Source organism: Anthonomus grandis, chromosome 8 (assembly GCF_022605725.1).
Source record: "Anthonomus grandis grandis chromosome 8, icAntGran1.3, whole genome shotgun sequence".
Lineage (NCBI taxonomy): Eukaryota > Metazoa > Arthropoda > Insecta > Coleoptera > Curculionidae > Anthonomus > Anthonomus grandis.
Window position 1 is genome coordinate 13,486,690 of NC_065553.1, and position 23,742 is coordinate 13,510,431.

Here is a 23,742-nt window from a genome sequence, read left to right on the forward strand (position 1 = left end):
AATACAGTAGTAGTATAAGAATAACAGACACATTTATGTCACCTACACACATGTATTTTCCTTTATAAAGTCATTATTAGACTTCATGTAAACGGCACAATTTAATATAACAGATTTGTATACCATTTTTAACTTTTAAGGCTTTGAAATTCTATGCATCTTTTTTTAATGTTTATATTGCTTATCTATAATAAGACCAAGTATATCTTGGAATAAACAATTTAAATAAATTTCTAATAGTTTGGAAACCAGAAACCCATGAATGTTCATATCATCACCATCTCAGATTGTGTTAACCTTTTTGCTACTTTTTCTGTTGTGAAAAGTATTAGTTTGGAAATAAATGGTACTCACCACTTTGACTTATCTACAAAAGATAGATCTGGTTTTATTAACCGTAATTAACTATATTTCCTCCTTTTTTAAACCGTAGGTATTAATTGATTACTACTACAACGCCAACGTTTCGGTGTTTTTTTGCGATATGATCATGAATTTATGGTTTAAAATTATTAAATTCTATAGAGAAAATAAATCAAAAATCTCAATCAAGTTGTCAAAAAATAATATAGAGACTTAGAATCTCTAATAGTATACAAATTTCTTAACTACTTTTTATTTCAATTAGACTCAGTTAAAATATTTACATTTAAAAGACCCTAGGGAAAATATAACTATCTGATTTACTACAGTATTAAATTACTTATTGCTTAATTCTATATTAATTTCATTATTTCAAGTAAGTTATTTATTATTTATTACTTTAGATGTAGAACCATTATTTGCATTCATTAATATTTATAGCATAATAGCTTAGCAATGGATATGTAAAAAAATTATTACTCAATAAACTTAATTAAATGAAACACTAGTTTATCCATATAAATGCATGTTGCTATTACTCTTGCTTAAAAAAATTCATTAGCGATCTTGTTTCATTACCTATGTTTACATAATGTAAAATATACTATAAGACGCTATTTATTAATAGTAAACGTATTAGTATAAGTATAATAAGTCCACTTAATCATGTACTATAAAAAGTTTAATAATTAAATCTGAGGACATCTGCTTAAGGTTAAGGTTACGTAGAGCCGTCTCAGTTACTAAAAGAGTACAGCCGATTGAAAGTACTCATCCAACCAAGAAGAATATTATTATGTAGATGACTTGCTAATTCTGGTCGTTAACATAATTTTCCTGCATAAATGTAAATGTTTGTTATGTAATAGGTATGCCCATGATTTTTTTTTATTTTCGAATATTAAAAGGTTTGTATAATGCCACGCGTTGGGCGCCAAAATATATCATAAGGATATAATCTTTATGGTATTTTTTTGTTAATGACAGTGTAAACCATATGTATTATATACTGTTGTTCGATTTGATGGTTTATAATTCATTAAGGGTTAAAAATTGCTTTTTTTATATAAACTTTTTCTACATTAGTTTTCAAAATGGATATGGTACAATTTATTTGTTTGCTTGCAAAGAAATACAAAAAAAACTACTATTATTGTAAGTTTATTCATTTTTCTTAGGGTTTGTTGAAATGTTATTCTATAATAAATTATGAGCAAAAAATTATCAAAAAAGTAACTTTTTTGGCAGTTTCTAATTATGTGCTTATATTGGCATTGTAAAATTACAAACTTAAAAATTGTAAAAATAAAAATAGTTCGTAGCAAGTAAAATCACAAAATTTGAGTGATTTGTAATATATATTAAAATAAAACAGCAGTTGTATGATTATGAAAAGTTTATTTTTTTTATAATCATCAGTACTAAACTCTTTACAGCAAATTTACAATTTTTTTTGTGATCTCAATAGCCCCTATGATAAATAGCGTCATCATTTAAGATATTACAATTACAAGAGTATTTTCTAAAAGCTAGGAAATATTTATTCAAATACAAAAAATCATTCAAAAAAGAGGTACTTAATCGTAATAATGTAGCCCATGAATATTCATAGAAGAAAGGTTGAACTGTTTACAAAATGATCCCTTATAAATTTTTGCGTTAAGCGTTTTTCCAATATAAAATATTAGAAAGTAAGAATAATAAAAAATAAAACATACACGTAGTTTTTCCTTCTATTGATAATTTAATAAAACAAACTTCTTCTGTTAAAGACCTTTTAGTACTAGTCTAATTACACATTTATATTTTTGAAATACCGTAAATTTATGATCCTATATTATGAGAAATTTTAGTGAAAATTATCTAATAAAATATTAATTTATTGTGGTAAAAAAGATAATCTTAAAGCACCAAAGTTGATTTACTTTATTTTGTAAATAATTATTTGAGCCTACATTAATTAGAGTGGACACTATTTTATCTTAAGAAAAAGAAAAACAGTATCTAAATAATTTTATAATTATACTATACTTAAAAGATTTGCCAATAATATTTACCAAAATGAGAATAGTGAATCTTAGTTTTTCTATGTTTGTTAAAAAAAAATCTAATTCTATTTATCAAATCTTTATATATATAATATCTAATATTTCACAATATGTATTTAAAAATAATTGGTACTATTGTAAAATAAGACATAGTGTTCTTGGTGTTGGGCGCCAATAAATTATTTTGCGATTGTAATTCTTGGATTGTCTTTATTAATTTTTTTTTTAATTTTACACTTTTTTCATAACTTTTTTAGCTTTTCTAAGTTTCTTTATTCTCCCGTTTATCAACTTTTTTGTTATTTCCTCGATTTTTTGCAAAAAATTATTTTACTTTATATTCCCAATTATTTAGATTTTTTTAAATATTTTTTTTCTATTTTTTTAAATTTTGAAATAGTTGCATTCACAAACAATTATTTATTAGTTTAAAATATTTCAAAAGTCCATTATTACTGCGAAGATTTAATGTTAGAAATAATAAAACTTAGTTTTTTAAAATTCGTTGAACGGCAATAATTATTTATAGACTTATTTATAGAAGTAGACCGTCTGTACTTAGCAGAGGAACCTATAGTGAAATAGCACAAAAATTGAAAAATATAAAATAGTAGCAGTATAGAAACTATAGCTATTGCTATAATTATTTAATAATAATAAACCAAAATAGCGAGACTTGTTTTTAGAAATTAATAATTTGCAATATACGAGTATATCAGTAAATATATGATCATTTATACTAAAATTTATTTAAATATTAAATATTTTACCAGGGTCAGTACTGAATTTATATCAAAATTCTTATTTTCATTTTTCAGGGAATCGTTAACCCAAAATAAAACATTAAGCAGTCCAAAACCCATTTTTTTTTCACATTTATAAATAAAACCACAAAATCTTTCTATCACTTAATATTTTTTTAAAATCTTAGTAGTATTCCGCTTGTATATGCCCGAACATTATAAATTAGCGTGGCTATTTTTGATCTCTAATAGCTTCCTCAATTATTGGTCATAATAGAACAATCGATTTTTATTCCAATCAGACGTACTAAATTATACGATACTAATTTTTAATCATTACATAACTGCAAACCATTAAAAACAACAATGCATGAGAGTGTAGGCATGTAAAATAAAGTTGACCATGGCAACAGAAGTGCTGCTTCTAATCTTTAATAATAAACTGATTCCATCTATATATATTTAGTATTTCTTATGGTTTTAGCAAGAAAAAATCTATTTAATAAACCCTAATTACGAAAATAGACATGAATAGATTTTTAATAGTAGCAGTAGCAGCAAGCAACGGGCGCTTCTAACCTTGACATTGACATCATCGCTCGCGTATTTTAACGTATTTTCCGCTAATAAGCTAACGTTAATGGAACCGATCGAATTTTACCTTAAATGAGCGTGTCGATTTGTCAAAATCCATCAAGATATCCCAGTCCAGTAATACGAGACTGACTCCGGCCAGCTGTCCCGAACAACACGGAAAACTAGCAGGCAGCAAATTTAACGTAAACAAAACACGGTGTGTCTGTCTATCCCACGGCACGGTAATAGCTGAAAACGCAAACTGACTGAATCGTACACCAAATGAAAGTTTAACGTGCCTGCTGTTCGAGACTGCGAGATTCTGATAGCGTATACGCAAGTTCACTCGTTTCCTACTTGTTGCTTGGCAGGATGGTGTATAGCAGGATTTTGTTTGCAGGACGTACTGAATTAATTGATTCTTATTTGGGTTTACTATGTGCGTAAGAAATGCGTTATCGTGTAGCTGGTCTTTCAGTCGTACTATCATTGGACTTTAGCAAAAAGCAATAAATAGATGTGGCTCTCTGTATACATGAAGTACCATTTTTTTAATTTGCAAATTTTCTAAATACATACATAATATACGTGATATTTTCCAATCAGCCATACTCTTATTCAGATTTCTAAAACAACTTGCTAGTAGCGTGTTACAACTGCTTGCAAAGGCTTTGCTCCACCTATTTTTAAGTTTTATTAAGTATTAATTTAAAGCTATGCCCTACTAACATACAATGTTATACATTGTAGACACATACTTCAATTCATTTATACATGTCGAGTGGAAGACTACCAAATTTGTTACAATATTTTGGCTTCTTAACGTTACTGTTCAATCTTCCAAGAATTTTTTTTTCATTTCAGACATTTGGAGTCATTTTTCATTTTATTTCAAAATTTGGAAGCCACTTTAAATTTTCAAAGTAATTTCTTAATTGTTCTGTTGGAATATTTCTCAAGTCTCTATACTTTTAAAGTAGGTTTAAATTTATTCCTCTTATTCGAAGTAATTTCCTAATTATTTTAAGTTATTAGGGCACTTCCGTATTTATGCTTTCATATTATTTTCTTATCTTTTAAATATTTTGGGTCATAACTTATTTTATTCCAGCCTTTCGAAGCTATTTTATATTCAAGTCAGTTTTTTTCAATGCTGTCATGTACGTTTCTTAATTGGTTTGAGTTATTGAGACATCTGGGCTTCTTCACTCTTAAAATAATTTATTATATATTATATATCTTATATATACTTTTAAATTTATTTAAGGCATTTGGACTATTTTTGTATTCCAGCCATTCGTCGCCATATTAAATTTCTTCTTGATATTTGAGGTGATTTTTTAGTTATTTTGGATTATTGGTACCCTCCTTTTTCTTTCAATTTATTGTCTCCAAGTACAAGAATGTTGGACTTGATTAACACAGTATCCTTTAAACAGTGCTTTTAAAGCACTGGTCTCAAGAATATTATTCTACATTAAACTGTCCCAAAATTAGAAACAAAAAGAAAATATATCCATAATACGTATACTTACGACAAAAATTATACAAAAGTAAGCAAAGCTATTGACAACTATTTACAATTTAAAGTATATTTTGTGTTTTGAATAAATATTTATATTTTTTTGTTCCTATGGATTTCTTCTATGATCTGCTAATAATTGCCAAAAAAAATTAAGTATAAGATTTTCGTATAAAATTTTGTTTGGCCTAAATTTTAGGTTAGGAATAACATATCAAGACGCGGGTTTAGGCATAATTTAGCTACTTTTTTAAATCAGTAATATATTTTTTTTATTTTATACCATTATTCATGATTTTTTTTTAATCTATAATAAAATAATCGAAAAGAATAAAAACTAAAAAAAAATACAACGGTATTTTTTTTTTTATTTCTTTCATAACTTACTTTTTTATTATTTATACTTCTCCGACTTGGATTTTTTGTATTATCGATTTAATTATCTTCCAAAAATCGTTTTAAAGTTTACATTTGTAAAAACATCAAAATATTTATAATTAAAACTAAAATATCCCGTAAAACCCTATCCACTAAAATTCATATTTTAAATATATTTTTTTAAATTAAAAAACGAAGCCACTGCAATTCCATGTATATTCGAGCTTTTTGTCTTAAAATTACTCAAAGAATCTCCTGTGAAATTTCTTGTCCATATTAATTAAACCATTATTTCACTCTCTAGTAGACCTTAAAATTAAAAATACAGCTTCAAAGTTTATTTTTTAGTATGGACCTAATTTAATCTCCCTAGAGCAGAAACCTGTTTTAAGAATGCAAATACATATTTAAAATAAATGCTGTAAAAAGTACAAAAAAAACTTACTGTTAAGAAAATACGTTTAAAATTAAATTATGTATTTTAATGCATATCTATTAATTTCACTTTACTACATGCATTAATAAATGAAATTACGTTATAATGTCACTAAAACGGTAATTTTAGTAAATAACTTATGATGGGCTGACCACCAGAGAAGTCGAAAGGTTGACAGATACAAATTAAACTTTAATATTTTATAAATAATTCTACAGTATTGGTATAAATGTGGTAGGAGTTTGTTTAGGTTTTGACATGAATTTGTGTGAGTTAAAATTTATTTAAATAATTTTTATTAAGACTTCACTAAACCTAAGATTTTAAACAAAAGGCAATACTTTTCACAAAATAACTCTAATAACACCCAAATATTTCATATAATAAATATATATTTTTTATATATCCGTATGTTTTCTTTTAAAAGAAGTATAAAATCAATAAAAGGTTTATTAAAAACAAAAATGTTACAATCTTTTTTTTTGATAAAATTTGACTCAATTCAAAAGAAAATTAAAAACTCGTACATTAATTGAAATTCCTTAGTACCTTATTAAAAAATTAAATTGTATTCCTTTTTTTTTAATTTTTTCTTTCTTATTAAATGTCTTAATTCGTATTGAGAATTGTAGTTGAAATACAATTTAAAAATGCCATAAGATTCAAATCAAAAAGCCTAATTTTTTTTCGTCTCATAAAAATCTCTAAAAATTTAGAAATTCATAGTTAAAACTAAGATGCATTTAATATTATAAATTAAAAAAAAGCATATATATAAGAAAAATTACACTAGCTAAGGTTAATTCTAATGAGAATGATATATCATAACGCAAAATAAATTAACCACTTTCCCAAAATATTTTATTAAAATATAATACATACAATATATTGCAAAGAAATACTTTAAAAAAATATACTATTTTTTGACCTATAGTATACATGACACAAGTATTTAGCATATATTACCATTATATCGTTTTAAGGTTCGAATTTTTATTGGTCGGTATATAACAACTGATTTGCTATAGTCTAGTAATTTGCTAGCTGTATAAGATCAATGAGATAATTAGATTTACAAGGCTGTACCATACAGCCTTGTGAATAATTGCACTAGTTTGTAAAAGTTATTTTTAAAGAATTAATGCAAGAAAAAACTTAAATTTTATATTATTATATAAACTTAAGTAAAACTGCAAATAAGTGAAAAATGCCAAAACAAAATTTTGGTTTGCGCCACGTATTTTTCATGTATACTTTATTGAATAATGATTCCGTAGGCGACTACTACAGCATGTGGTCACAAAACAGATTAAAATAATATGATTTATTAAATATTCAAATTTAAGTCCTCCCGTACCCGTATACCAGGCGAGACGTCATCCATTATAAATTTTCATTTTAAATTTAACCCATCCCACATTGAGCCAGCAGATTTTAAGTACTCAATTTGCTGTTGACGAGACGTCATCGGATTGTGTTGCGGAGCTAATTTTTAATTTAAAAAAATATTTTAATTCAGTCACAGGATTAAAATAAAATTGTATTCTCATTAAATCATTTAAACATTTGATCATACAGAGTATTAGAAATTTATCAAAATTATAAAATACTATGTATATAATACTAAATATGTACAAGAAATTTTGTAAATAAAATGGATATAATATTCTAAAGATATTTCATGATTTTTTTTTCAAAAGTGCAAGTATTAGCATAGATACGGGCATTCACACAAGTGCTTATTTACAAAATTACCTTACAAAATTAGTTGAATAGTATTCTAATAAAGACCTAACGTTTGCACAGCATAGTACTCGTTAAGTATTTACAGATATACCTGCCAAGTTTCTACAACTAAAGATATACAATTTCAGATAATATTATATAATTCCTCAATACTTTTCAATTTTACGATACATTTCACTTGGAATACATCAAAGATTGTAAGCATTTCTGCTCCAAGAGTTCTGAATTTTAAAAAGGTAAAATGAGATGATTAATTTGAAAGCAAATTAAACAACAAAGAAGTCAAGTTAACTTGGGGTACTCCAGAATGAACTTCGTAATACAATACCTTGACTGTTTAAGTCTTCCATATTTGCAAATTACCAAACCAACTAAGCAATGAATTCCTCATGAACTTAGAGAGATGTGAATATGTAAAATCAACTTGAAATATGTTTTCCATTTTTGATATAAAGCAAAAAATCACGCTGTACAAGGTATCTACGATCTCATCCAAGTTCTTTATGAAAAACTACGAGATTTTATCTGGTCCACAAGTTAACTGATTCATAAGATTCTTGTACTTCACAATATCAAACGAAAAAACACAATAGCTAATGTGTGCTGCAGTAGATATAGAAAATATAAATTCTGGAATATATAAGTTTGTATTTACATTGTCTTGGTTGCTACGACCAATTATAAGATATATTACCAGGGAGAGCAAAGTTATTAATATTGTTTTTAAAATGTGTTTATTTAGTTAAATTCTAAATTCTAAAATTTTCTAAATCATTAGACCTGCCCCTTGCCTCTCTGAATAACCATTTCTTGTTTTTGTAGATTTTCTGTAAAGCTTCTTTTTTTAATAATAAAATTACACAGGTTAGAGTTACATCACACGTAATTTTTAAAATAAAAAAAGGACTCTTCATATTTGCTAATTTTAGACTTGATTCCTACAACGGCTTAAAGCTATGTAGTGAATATGTAAAATCATATCAGTTCCTTTATTAATCTCAAGTATACCTAAGCTTGCAAATAATGCTTATTAGCTATATTTAATTATTCAGCCAAACTCATTATTAATCCATTTAACATTAGCAGCTTAAAACCACTCATTATTACTAATATTACATTAAATATAGAAGAAGAGTGAAACAGATTTATTTTCATTCCTATAACCATATCTTAGTCAAAATGACAAAAAAATATGCCTTTTTAGAAAAAAAATACAATTTCTAGAAGATCCTAGAAACATGCATAAAAAATAGTAGAAAATGTTATTTTACATTCCAATATTACCATTTTAGTCTAGAATATAAAAAATGGTTATAAAATCATGTTTTTAATGAAGTTGCAGAAGAGCTACTAGTAGATAGTTATATTAAAATAAAATGATGATATGGAAAAAGAGTGAAGCATTTTCTTGTTATATCGCTATGACAGTATAAGGTGAAGTCTACGATCACTGCTGAAAAAGGTTAAGCTATTTAAAATAATGTGTGACACTCTAAGACAGCCATTTGACCTACCAAAGTTTTACATTTTTTTGGCACTATTAAATATGACATTTTAAAACTGCTTACATTAATGTGTCACATGATGAAGGTTCCTATTTAACATACCAAAGTAAGGAGGCTGGAGGTGATTAACAGAACTTTGTCAAATATAAAATTAAACGTCCCACGGTATATTTAAATTGCCTTCTTTTTTAAGAATGTATTAAGGGTGCTTTGTTTTATTACTTAAATGAAAGCAATATATATAAGACCTAGCATCAATTATTTTAAAACACATCATTCTGTGTATAACTATGATACTAGAAAGAAACAAAGTCTTGTTTTGAACTATTGGAGGCTAAACGTTAAAATTATGTACTTAAAACATCAACTTAGTAAGTAAAGTTTCACAATAACCTGTATATTGGCAGATTTTTTTGATCAATTTATATACAGCCATTGGCTTATATAAAAAAATAATTTAGAAGTATTTCGAGAACCTGCCTTTTAACACGTTAAAAATAAATATTTTTTTATGCGAAACCAGTTAGAATATTTACTTGTAATTTAATAGGAGATCGAACTGCTTTTTTATTGTGTGAAATTTAATAAGCGAACATTAAATATGGAATAACGGTTATGAGCTCTCACGTGGGTTAGCCAGTATGTTATTTTTGGCGAAGATCTCTTAAAACGCACACCTACATCGCGAGGCGTCAGACTAAAAGAATATTTCCAATACCTACATTACCAATAAAAAATTTAGATTTAATTTATTTTTGGCTATTTTACCAAAGATTAAAAAAAATCATAAATAATTTTAATAAAAAAATTAAATACTTTAACGTGAAAAAGATTTGAAAAACATAATTTTTACAGGATATTTTATGGGATATCTTAGTTTTAAATATATATTTTGATGTTTTTTAATTAGAACTTAGTTTTTATAAAAATAAAAACTAAATTAAGAACTTTACAAAAAACTATTTATTTCCAAAGAATTAAAATCAAATTAGTAAAAGCGTAAATAACAAAAATGGAAGTAAGGAAAGAAAACTACAAGTAAAATTTGTATAATATATAAGAAAGAGATTTTAAAATATACATTTTGGGAGAGACCTATTTAGTTATGAATATTTTGATGTTTAAAAAAATTGGAATTTTTGACAAATATTTAAATACAATTTAACGGACTGTTCCCTGTTGAAAAAGTTGATAGCTTTGGCGTCAGATTTAAAAATAAAAAAAAATACATTGATAATATCTGTTAAAAAAAAATTTAAAAACTAAATAAAATTAGAAAATAAGGACGCAGAAAATAAGCCTTAAGCCTCCTATATAAATAAAAAATCATATTTTTAATAAAGTTTAGATTTTATTGACTTTTCTCATGCTTTTACACTTAGGCATTATTACTTTACATAAGATATATTTAAAACATTAAGTTTTTTATATATAAGGTAGTTCCATAATATTTTTTTAAAATCTAATAGATAATCACTAAAATCTGAAAGCCTTATTTAACCTCTAATGTATCCATATGCGGCTTAATATATATTTTTCCTTGCTAAGTGTTTAGACTGATGGTTTTGTCCAGATATCTCTAAGTAATTGGGAAAATATGCATCATGATTTATTATTAAAAAAATAAAAACAATTCTTTGTAGTAAACGAAAATCTTAATAAGCATAATCAAGTTTAAACACGTTTATAAAAAGCGCTACAAAAGCGGCAATCCTGGTGGCCCACACATCTGGCATTTGCATATAAAAGTTTCGAGTTACAACTTACAAATGCTTCAAGTAGGAATTAAATTCTCCTAACAATAATAAAAAGTATTTACTGAGAACTTGATACTATAGTAATTAATGCTTTTTAGCCAGTTATTTTATGTAAATGCATACATTTTGTGCCTGTTACTATGTCAAAACCCTGTTTCCAGTCTAATTGCTGATACTTACTTGATTATTAGGTTTCCCACCATATTTTTTTGAAATATTGACAACGCTGCTTTAAAGGCCAATTAGTGAGTAGTATATGTATATAATAATTTCTTGTAATCATTTCCAATAGCCTGTTTTACCATTTAAAGGATTTAAATGATTCCCAGTCTGTTTTAATTCTTTATTAGGTTATCAAATTATTCCAGTTTCTGTTTTTTTTAATCACTATAAAAGTTCAAGAATTATAATCCAAATAACATTGTGCAGTCCATAGTAGTTGTTTTGTCTAATCACATGTTTTATATCAACTTCTGGTAATAAACAAGATTGTAAATACCATGTAGATATTAAAAAAAAATCAGATAAATTAAAAAAATATATATATATCTCGCTTCGTGATATCTAAGCAGTATATTATTACGTTAACAATATATAGTATATTTACAACTAAACTACGCGCGGTGGTAAACCCCTTAGCAACAATGAAAATTTGATTTGAGTAGATTTACACCAGATATGAGAAGAATAATGTGACGCAATTTTATTCTGAATTATTCATTAAGAGTATTTTTACAATATACTGAATCAGTTTACTATTCAGAACTCTATATCGTATCAGGTAACTTTATAAATAGCTCCGAAGGGGGTAATTATAATTGCTTATAATCATGTCAAGAACTATAAAGAACAGTCAAGATTACAACTCAAACTACAAAAACTAAAGAAATCGATGCTAATAAACAAATTCTTTATTGATATCAGAAGTTAAGTAATTCAGAACTCTATGATGATAATATTTACTAACGAGCTGAAAAGCCTTTCGTTGTTGGTTACGATGAGTCATATAAAGAATAGACCTGATTTTATTGAAGAACATGTAAAAAACATTATCATTGCAATGAAAATCATGTTTGAATATTAGCGCTAAAAAAAATTCGTTATTGATGGTATCCCTAAAAAAACTTAGAGATAAAATTCATACTCTCTTGACAGCACTAAATTTAAATCGCAGAGAAGTAGTTATAATTGCCTATGACGATAATCATGAATGAAGTTAATTAATTCATTTGAATCTAATTACTTCACAGTATATCTAATTAGTCTCTTAGTTCAGAACTCTATGAGAATAAAACGCACCTCTTACATTAGGTTTACATTCCATAAAGTTAGGGAAGGAAATCATGATGACTTATCAAGATTTATATAACTGTAAAGAACCCTAATCACAGGAACGAAATTTATAAATCACAGTATATGTAATTGTTTATTTAATATATCCAAGCATAAAACTAAACTGCTTCGAAGATCTTTTTATTATTTGTTACTAAGCTGCCAAGACTAGTCAAGTAATTATTATATGCATAATTTTGATATGATTTCTGGTTTTCTATCTCATGTTCACTAAACAATTAATATAATCAATTTTTTTTATTTTAATTTGTTACCAACTGTAAAGAACATTCAGGATTACAGTGACAATCATGTAAAGAACTATAATGTTGACGGATTTAATGAATTCTTCACTGGTAATCCTTAGGCAAAAGAACCCAATTCTTTCTGTTCCTTACAGTGCATCTTCAAATTTCGAACTCTTTGCTGATAAAACGCACCCTTTTATTAACTCCAAATGTAACTTTGAAATGTAGTCCAAGATAATAATAATGCTTGGCAATCTCCGCTTACCTCCTACTCCATATCCGATTATGAAATGTTTATCTCATAAATAATCAATTAAAGTATCATTTCCAAAATGATCTCTTTGATATATAAGATACAGATTATTTACTTAGAGATGCTTAAGAGGGCGACACCAGAATCTTCTCTATGGTGGTTAGCTCTTTAATAATAATAATTTTCCAGTACAAGTATGAGGTCGATATGCAGATTTATTATTCCTTATACCTGCTTCTAACTAAATCAATTTAAAGCATATCTCTGAAGTTTAGTTAGCTCATAGTATTATATCAAATGAGAAAAATTTACAGCAGCAGTGATTTCAGTATTAAGGTAAATGTTTTTTTTCGAGGATATTTACATCATACGAATACGGCAGGAAAACTCAGTGGGAAAGAAACTTTTAGAAAGACCAAGGTTCAATATCGAAGAGGATGTACAAATCTTGGGAGTACGAGACTGGAAGGAGGTTGTGTTGAGTTAGGTGGAGACGAGTCGTAGATGCAGCTACGACAAACGAAGGATTGTGATGCTACGAGAACAAGAAAAATACTCCAAATGTAGAGGTTTTTCCCTAATATTGACACTGGATTTAATTATCATGTTTATCACTGGCTTCGGGTGTAGTCAAAACAAGAGATCTTCTAGATTTAACATCAAAAGGGAAAGGTAACATTCACTCACCACATGGGTTTTATATCCACTTCTAGCTTGGAGTAGTTCAATGACTTCTTAGATCTAATTTTTATTCTATTGTCACTAAAGGGGACAGCTGGTTTATAAATTATGTGATTAAGTCAGTTTTCTATGTTGAGCCATATCTTCTGCATCGGTTTTTAATTACTGATGATACCTATAAGTTCTGTCATGCAGTTCTCTCTTAATGGGTCATCATTGAGAATAGGAGCTTCGGGTCAGCTTTTACGATTTTACGATTATTGATTTGATTAATATACATCAATAGCCTCAACAATGCTCTACCACCCATTCTATGTAAATATATCATATGTTTTAGAAATGACTTCATTTAATGAAAATCGTACCAAATCATTGTTCATATGAACGTTTTGATATTTTTAAAATTATTGACCAAGTGCTTTAAAATAGTGGAAAATTATGCTTCTATGAAGCTATTTTACTCTTTCTCTGTTATAATTTTCTTTTGTTTTTATAACTGTAAAGAACATTTAGGATTACAGTGACAAACATGTAAAGAAGTGTGATGCTGACGGATTTAATGAATTCTTCACTGGTAATCCTTAGGCAAAAGAACCCCATTCTTTCTGTTCCTTACAGTGCATCTTCAAATTTCGAACTTTTTGCCGATAAAACCCCAAATGTAACTTTCAAATATATTCCAAAATAATAATAATGCTTGGCAATCTCCGCTTATCTCCTACCCCATATCCGATTATGAAACGTTTATCTCATAAATAATCAATTAAGTTATCATTTCCAAAATGATCTCTTTGATATGTAAGATACAGAGTATTTACTTAGAGATGCTTAAGAGGGCGACACCAGAATCTTCTCCATGGTGGTTAGCTCTTTAAAAATAATAATAATTTTCCAGTACAAGTATGATGTCGATATGCAGATTTATTATTCCTCATACCTGCTCCTAACTAAATCAATTTGAAGCATATCTCTGAAGGTTAATGAGCTCATGGTATTATATCAAATGACAGCAGCAGTGATTTCAGTACTAAGGTAAATGTTTCTTTTCGAGAATATTTACAGCATACGAATACGGGAGGAAAACCCAGTGGAAAACAGACTTTTAGAAAGACCAAGGTTCAATATCGGAGGGACAATATCGGAGAGGATGTACAAATCTTGGGAGTACGAGACTGGAAGAAGGTTGTGTTGAGTTAAGAATAATACTCCAAATGTAGAGGTTTACCCTAATATTGATACTGGATTTAATTATCATGTCTATCACTGGCTTCGGGTGTAGTGAAAACAGGAGATCTTCTAGATTTAAGATCAAAAGGTAAAGGTAACATTCACTCACCACATGGGTTTTCTATTCACTTCTAGCTTGGAGTAATTCAATGACTTCTTAGATCTAATTTTTATTGTATTGTCACTAAAGGGGGCAGTTGGTATATAAATTATGTGATTAAGTCAGTTTTCTATGTTGAGCCATATCTTCTGCATCGGTTTTTAATTACTGATGGTGTATTTCATTGTTTCTAAGACATATGTCCTATTAGTTGTATCATGAAGTTCTCTTTTAATGCGTCAGCATGGAGAAATGAGCTTCTGGTCAGCTTTTACGATGTTATGATTATTGATTTGATTAATATTCATCAATAGTCTTAACAATGCTCCACCACCCATTCTATGTAAATATGTCATATGTTTTAGAGATGACTTCAGTTGATGGAAATCGTACTAAATCATTGTTCTTATGAACGTTTTGATATTTTTAAAGTTATTGACCAAGTGCTTTGAAATAGTGGGAAATTGTGCTTCTATGAAGCTATTTCACTCTTTCTCTGTTATAATCTTCTTTTGTTTCTCTAAATCTCTCTTATTATATAAAACAAAAATACTTTTTGTTAGGTGAAAAAATCTTTAATGAATTATACATGCATATCTAATTACTATTAGGATCAGAAGATCCAGATCGTTTACTTTAAAAGAATCTTCTCCACGGTAATCTTACAATCTTTAATACTAATTTTCCAGTATCTTGCATAAGTATGAGGTCGATATGCAGATTTTCTATTCCTCTTATGCTCCCAATTTAAGCAATTTTTAGCATATTATGGTCTCATATCAAAAGATGGAGGGACAATATCGGAAAAGTACGGGACTAGAAGAAGGTTGTGGTGGACAGGGATAACTAAAGTTGAGACATAGATGCAGCTAAGACCCACGAAGAATATTCAGAATTTAGAAGTTTAACTCAATAATGGCACTGGATTTAATTATCATATCTATCATTGGCTTCAGGAGTAGTGAAGGCAAGAGATCTTTTAAGACTTGGCCACTCTCCACATGATTGTTCCTCTCTACTTCTAATTTAAACCAATAAACGACTGGCGTGCAGGATTTTTTTCTCCTTATCTTTAAATTATGTGATTGAGTCAGTTTTCTATGTTTTGCCACACCTTGTGCATCATTCATTTATTACTGATGGCTTATTTTCGTACAAGACGTATGTTCTATAAGTTATATTATGCAGCCCTATTTTACTGCGTCACCCTGGAAAAGCGAGCTTCTGGTCAGCTTATACCATTTTAAGATTTTTTTTGAGACTTGATTTGATTGATATACATCAACAGCATCAACAAGGCTGTATCACCCATTCTACGAAAAAGTGTCATATGTTCTAAAGATGACTTCAGTTGATGAAAATTGGACTGAATCATTGTTCTTACGCAACTCTGCATGTTCGATAAGAAGAAAATAATCATGTAATTGAGCATATGTTTCTTGCTTCAAAATGGTGTGCAAGTCATTTTACTCTGTTTTTCTGTTTTTTTTATGACCTTTCCAAGTAAAGAATTTAGCTAACGGCGCATAGTGATGTAAAAAAAAAACTCTCGAGTGTGCTCCTTGTTGCATAAAAGGGATGAATGTTTTTAATTTTTCACATCTACGTCCTATTATATAGGTAAAGTCAACTGAATGTGCTTAAACCGAGAAATAGAAAGAGTCTGGTTAAGGGCCTTAAAGAAAAGAAAAAAAGGGTAAGAGACAACTTGGTGTTTAAAGCGAGTTAAGAGCTTAAAAAGATGCGGAAGTAAGCCATTTTACTGAACGACGAGAAAAATAAAGGAGTGTTGCTTTTAACTTAAAAACTTTACGTGTCTTTCCAAACCGAACAAATATAAATAATAAAGTTTAAAAAAAAATGATATGACTGAATTTAATGCCCATTTCAAATGAAAAAGTGCGTCATATTTTTAACAGACGCAATAGCCGCTTCCGTTTTGGTCCATTCACGTTTTGTTTTACTACTTTGCGCCTGCAGTTGACGCCAAATCGAATCACGTTTATAAATGAACTCGACGGCTGCCATAACGACGCGACGTTGAAAACAAAATTCTTGGCAAACGATCCCGGGACATCTCAGAATCTGATAAAATTTGCGATGATTTATGGTTGTCTTAAAAGTTATTTTAACTATTTCGAATACAACCTAAATATTTTCAGTTGTTATTTGAATAATTGTATTATGGGTCGCATGTAATTGATTAAAGAAAATATAATATGCTCTTATGTATATGTTGGACCGTTGGATGTATATGATGGATATAGTTAGAACAAATAAAAATACTTCAAAAAGAACCAATTTCTCGACAACTTAAATCAATATAAAATAATTGGTAAAGGGTTAAGTTGCCAAACTCAGATCAGAATAAATTTTTATTTTTTTTTACATTTTATTTTTTTATTTATTTGAAATATCCACATATATAAATATAATGCATACCATAGACATACGAAATTTCCGAATTATGCACTTAGATAACCGAATATCTGTATGTTTGATCTGCTAATTGTTTTTACAAAAGAAATTAAATAAAGTATATGTTAACCATTACAAAAACAAAGAACTACAATAACAAAATATACAAATGAATACACATCGTCCTACCCCTAGCCCTAATTTACTTTCACACAAAAATCCAGCACAGATGAAGAGTTCTTCAAGTTTGTTATTTTCAAAAATAATGTTTTTACATAATTCTTTAATGTTTTAAAACTACAAACACTCTTAATTTTGTTTCAAATCAAATTCAACATTTTTGGTACAAGATAGTGAAAAGATCTTTTGTTCAATTTTGTTTTAATTTTTGAAGTAACCAAGTGTTTGTTTGCGCAATTTCTGGTATTATAAGAATGTATTACATAGTTGTTTATTTCGGTATTTATGTTTAATATAGCAGCATATCTAATACATAGATTAATCGAACATCACAAATATCACTGGAGTATAACAGATTTATTAGGTAGAGCTTATTTTTTTGAACTAAACTTTAAATATATAGTTCTGCACTGTGTTTAAGAAATTTAAAGAGTTTTGATACAGACTTTCCCATACAACAATACCATATCTGATAAGTAACTCCACCAAGGCTTTATATACGGATATTACTAATTTTTTGCACAAAATTTGCCTTAAGATATAAAATGTTCGTAATAGCTTTCGAATATTCTTAGTTATATTTAAAATATGCGCTTCATTTTAAATGTCTATCCACCGTTACACCCAAATATTTAGTATCAGAGACCTCTTTAATTACATCTTCATGTTGTGTTACCTGAAAAAATGATTGATGTGTCGTCCGCGAAAGATATTACAAATCCGTTTACAATATTTAGATCTGTTAGTGAATTAATATATAAAATGAAGAGTAATGAGCACAATACAGTTTCTTGAGGAATCCCATCTTCACTTACAGGAGTCACTTAGAATATTTTTTATTTTTAAAAATTGTTGTCTACTTGTTAAATAGTTTCTTAATAAATTTAACACCGTGCCTATTATGCCGGCCCTGGACAACATATCAAATACATGTGCAGAAATGCAAATTGACAGATACAGTTAATAATTGTTACTTGCTTATTCGAAATAAGGTTGTTTCTTAGTTGTTCGATTGAATTCGTGCAACTTTTAATGAAAAGTGATAGTTTCATCGCCATAAGTCCCCTTAGCACTATGAAATCCAAACTGATTTGCAGATAACATGGTATTTTCAGATAAGAAAAAATAAATGTCTACTATTTTGAGTGGTGCAAAATGGAAATAGGATAAAGGTCAGTTTTATGAGATGCGTAACTATATTAAGCCTCCTGCAATCAGGTTTTGTATCTGCCACTTAGCAAAGTGCTATTTTTGCCACAGACTTGTTAGTTGTACTACACTATTCAAAAAATCATTTCCCAAAAAATAAATGGTTTTGTACACTTGCAATTACATCGTTAACTTAAAGAGGATCACTAGATTTTAAAAAAAATAGTGAATTAAATACTTTGATATTATTTTATTTATTAACCATCAAAGGAAGTTATGATTCCTCATGAAGAAACTTATGATATTGCAATGCATATGACGATGCAACTTTGTTAATGACTGTATCCAAACACACAGTAAACCAAACACTTTCATAAATTCACAATTTTTTTACTACAAACTAAGACAAAGAGTATCTTAGTAAATTATTTTCAATCAGTCATCATTTTTTCTGACTATTAGTTGACGAATACAAGCAATCATTATAGTAGGCTTCTTTAATTACATAATTTGCAATAAGTTGGAACTGCGTGTCTCCTGAGTCCCTCAGAACATAGGGTTATTGGCGAAGCTGTGGCTATTCAAACCACTTTTTGTGCCCTCATATTTTGTATATACATATATACCAAGCCTACCTAAGGGTTCTTTTGCAATAAATGTCAACCACGCGACTAGGTTTAGCTAACTACAAAAGAGTAGACAAAATAAAAATAGGGTAAAAGACGATAATTATAGGGTTAGTTTTATGTTTGCCAAAGACCTCTTGAACTGCACAGTACATAATTTAAGATGCAATGAAGCAAAAACAAAAGCACTATTGACGAAATGCCGTCATTTCCAAAAGATGCATGGTTTCATACACCGGCGATTCCATCGGTAACTTAAAGATCACTAGATTAGAAATAGTGAATTAAATCCTTCCATATTATTTTATTTATTAACCGTTAACGAGAGTCATGATTGCTTATGAACAACTATAATTACATAAAATTGATTCTAATAAACAAATTCTTCACCAACAATATATAATTACCCTCCTAATTCAGAACAGAATACAGAAGCGATTTGTCATAAAAAACAACTTTCCTATTGAAGTTTCAACTAGCTGCAAAGGAGATTTTCATGGTTGCTTCTTAAACTTTAGCTGCAACTTAGTCAATGAGAATATCCTCACAGTAAATCAAACACTCAAAAATTAACAATTTTTTTACCACGAACTATAACAAAAAATATATATAAGTATAAGTAATCGGTCAATATTTTTTCTGACTATTAGTTGACGAACACAAAAGATCATTATAATAGGTTTATTTGGCTTCTTTAAATATATAATTTGCAAAAATCTTGATTGGATTGGAAATTCGTGTGCCTTGAGTTCCCTCAGAAAAGACGCTTATTGGCGATGCACAAACCACATCAAACCACTTTCTGTACCCTTATCTTTTGTACATGTATACTCAGCCAGAGGTTCTTTTTCAATAATTGTCAACCACGCGACTAGGTTTAGATAACTACAACCGAATAGACAACAAATAAATAGGATAAAAGATGATAATTATAAGGTCACTTTTATTTGATTACTCATAAAGAATCTTATGAGCAGCTGTAGATAATAGTGAAAATCTTTTGAAAAAACATTGATTTCTATAAACATATTTTTTACTAATACTATCTAATTACTATCCCAATTCAGACCACAATTCAGAAGAGGTTCATGATATTAAAACACACCTTATCGAACTTTCAACCAGCTGCAGAAGAAGTTTTCATGGTTGCTTCTTAAACTTCTACTGCAAATTTATCAATGACAGTATCTCCACAGTAAACTGAACACTTTTATAAATTTATATCTTTTTTATCACCAACTATGACAAAGTATATCTAACATTAATAGCAATCGATCAACTTCTTGTCTGTTTAGTTAAAGAACCTAAATAATCTTATAGCAGGTTTCTTTATCTTCCTCAACTGTATATTTTGATACAGCTATACATTTTGATATTGGAAATTCATCTTTTCTGAATTCGTTGAGGAAGGGTGGTCTAAGCTGCTATCCAAACCATTTTCTGGGCTTTCTGTGCCTTTATCTCTAATATACGGATAGTCAGCCAGTCGTAATTTCGACACAATAGTCTGCTTCTTTCACGATGTATGTATTTATTCTGATTACCAACGTAACTAGGTTTAGCATACCAATGGATAGAGATAGAAAGGGATCTGGAAAGAGGTTTGGGAGAAAAGAAAAGGACAAAGAACAATCACTGACTGAGTAAAAGGTAACGCTAAAATTTTACTCCCTTTACAAAAACGAAAGTATCCTCCTACAAAATTGCAATATAAGTGAATAATGATTTTTCTTAGGATTATTAGGGAAAATCTGATTAGTTTTTTATATATTATTAAAAAAACAGAAACTGCTTAAAAAAGCATTTCAACACCAAAGATTGTTCTACTTATTGTTCTTTTTGAATATAAGAATAATTTATTGCTTCCCGATTAGAAGGACCAGATAAAAAACAAAATATGTAGCATCTTTGTAATTAGCGCTTAAGTAATCTAAAACGATGAAAACTTGCAATGATCTCCTGTACAAAGGTATGCATATGAACTGATGCTTGCGATTCTTCTTGTAAAGCAGATAAAAGAGGTATTGATTTCATCGGCATATATTTTTGGACGTTTTTATAATTTTGAATTTTTTCCATAATACCTTTATACTAAAAATTGCAAAAAAGTAATCGACAGGTGATGAGTTGATTGAACTTAGCTCTTGTTAGGGAAAAGTTTGACTATGAATAAACACAAAATGAACTATGCATAAACACAAAACATATATGTTTAGTTTAGTAAGATAAATGATATCAGCCACATTAAATAAGACCCAGACTAAATATATTTAAAAAATACATCTTATTTATATTAAAACGATAATCCAAGACTTTCAGACAATTTATATAAACTCTCAAAACAATAAATGTTCACAGTTTACGGTTTGATTTTTAACGCATTAACAAACAAACTAGTCATACATAAATTGTTACATCGACACGAAAACCATTCGTATCTATTTTTAATTCATTATTCAACGATTAAAGTTACTACTACGAGTGTTAATTGATGATAAAAGTTTACTGTTCTCCAGTGAGCGACAGGATAATTTCGTTCTTCTCTTTCTTTTTTTTATTGTCATGAGTGCGTTTCTATCAGATAATTTAAAACTGATTAAAATGAAATTCGCATCTGAAACTCCTAATTTGCATTACTTGTAAAAAGCTCAAATTATAAAAGTAAAAGAAAAAATAACAACTAATATTTTTTTAAGAAAAAGTAGGAATATATTATTGAATGAAATAAACTTTGATAAGCCAAAACCCATTAAGGAAAGCTTAAAAATAAAATTTCCAATATCGATTCCTTTATTATGTGTATTTTTATTTTAAATATCATTAAATACACCACTGAATCATTCATTGTTCAGCATAACATTTAAATAAAAATTCATGCCAACGTGGATCAAGTGATGTTTAAATTGATGTCCGAAGTGCTCTGTAATTTATTATTTCTACCAGTTTTTTAACAGGATGACGAATTTCATTTACATGTCATTTTGGCAAACCGCAAATTTTAAATTCGAGGACAATATCAGGCAGTCATGACTTATTTGGACCGTTTTAATTGAATATTAAAATGTTAGTTACAACAGCATTATACTGAAATAGAGGATAGATTTTTTTAGATATTCACAGAGTCACAAATTCTTAAGAATTTTTGATAATCTTTTAGGACCAATGCATAGTCAAATTGCTAGAACAGTCAAGTTTTTTAATGTTAATGATCTGATAGAGACATGAATTGAAATTTTTAGTGGAAAACGTTTCCTCCTCACTAGAGAGCTTCCAAGACTTGACAAGTAAGAAGTGTAAGATTTTTATCTATTTTGATGGGTGTATATAAGTTTAAACTTCCACAAAGTAAAACAAAATTTTTGGAGAAAAACCATGTTTAACAAACAATAGATACATAAGCTAGCAGCAAAAGCTTAGCAGGTCAGTACTATAAACGCATTAAAAGAGCCACTGAAAAAGTGATAACAATAGAACCAACAATGAGATCTTCGTCAATTTAATTGTGAAATCTCTCTGTGAGAATGTGATAAAGTTCGACTCTGGTAAAACGACAAGTCATGATAGGTTTGTAGTAAAACCAGGCACGAGCATAAACAAGATCTAAAACAAACATCAAAGGCAGCCTGGCAGGCAGAATAATACGAAGATAAATATTTACTATGGTTTACATGGGTATACCCATGGTTCATGAGTTTCAGTCCTTCCTATGTTGGACTTGTGTGTAAGGAGATATCGCGTCATCAGCGCTGGCGACAGGTTTCTTTATCATATATCAAAAATGTCTTTTTAGTGTTTATTATGTATATGGGTTGGGGATGCTATAAATTGTAGATATTTGGTTGAAATGGTTGCCTAAAGTTTATTCAAAAGAAAATTTAGATTAATATTTCATAGATCCTTTTAATATTCCCCAATCCACATCAGGTTTATGTTAAAAAATTAGCAACTGTCAGCGATACGAAGTCGTCAATGGTTGTGGGAGAATAAATATCTGATTCAATTAGACTGATATAATATTAACATTCAAAATCGTTTTTAGGAGACGCAACTATTGAACACAATTATTGTTATTATACTATTTTAACAACATCGTGATTTAACATCGCATAATTTAAATCATTAGAGAAGAAGTAGATCAGTTATGGCTTCAATATTCTTATTTTGACTTATATTTGGCTTATTGGAAAATTAAGATTCAAATAGATACGATCTATACTATCACATTTTTATAGGCTATACAAAATTAATTATTTGTTTATTAAAAGGCAATTTTATTTTCTTACCAACCCTTTACCAAAAGTGGTTTTGGGTTCAACTTTCTTTGAAGTGACTGGGTGTCAGTATTGCTTTATAAAGTATTGATCTTCTTCTTTCTCTCTTCTTCATAATAAATTAAATGACTTGACATAAAATAATTATTTCATTACCAGTTTCCGTAATAGAATAGATCTTTT

The 23,742-nt window shown here is 28.4% G+C and overlaps 1 protein-coding gene across 3 annotated transcripts in view; it reads right to left on the reverse strand.

Annotated features, from left to right (window-relative positions):
- LOC126740010 (uncharacterized) overlaps window positions 1-23,742 on the reverse strand; it is a 160,514-nt gene that overhangs the window by 114,317 nt on the left and 22,455 nt on the right. Inside the window, exon 1 of one of the 3 annotated variants that reach the window (XM_050445862.1) lies at window positions 3,816-4,191. The exons of the other annotated variants lie outside the window; for them this stretch is intronic. The gene's annotated coding sequence lies outside the window, so the exon portion shown is untranslated. Of the gene's footprint in view, window positions 1-3,815; window positions 4,192-23,742 lie in introns of those variants that run through there. 3 annotated transcript variants of the gene reach the window in all.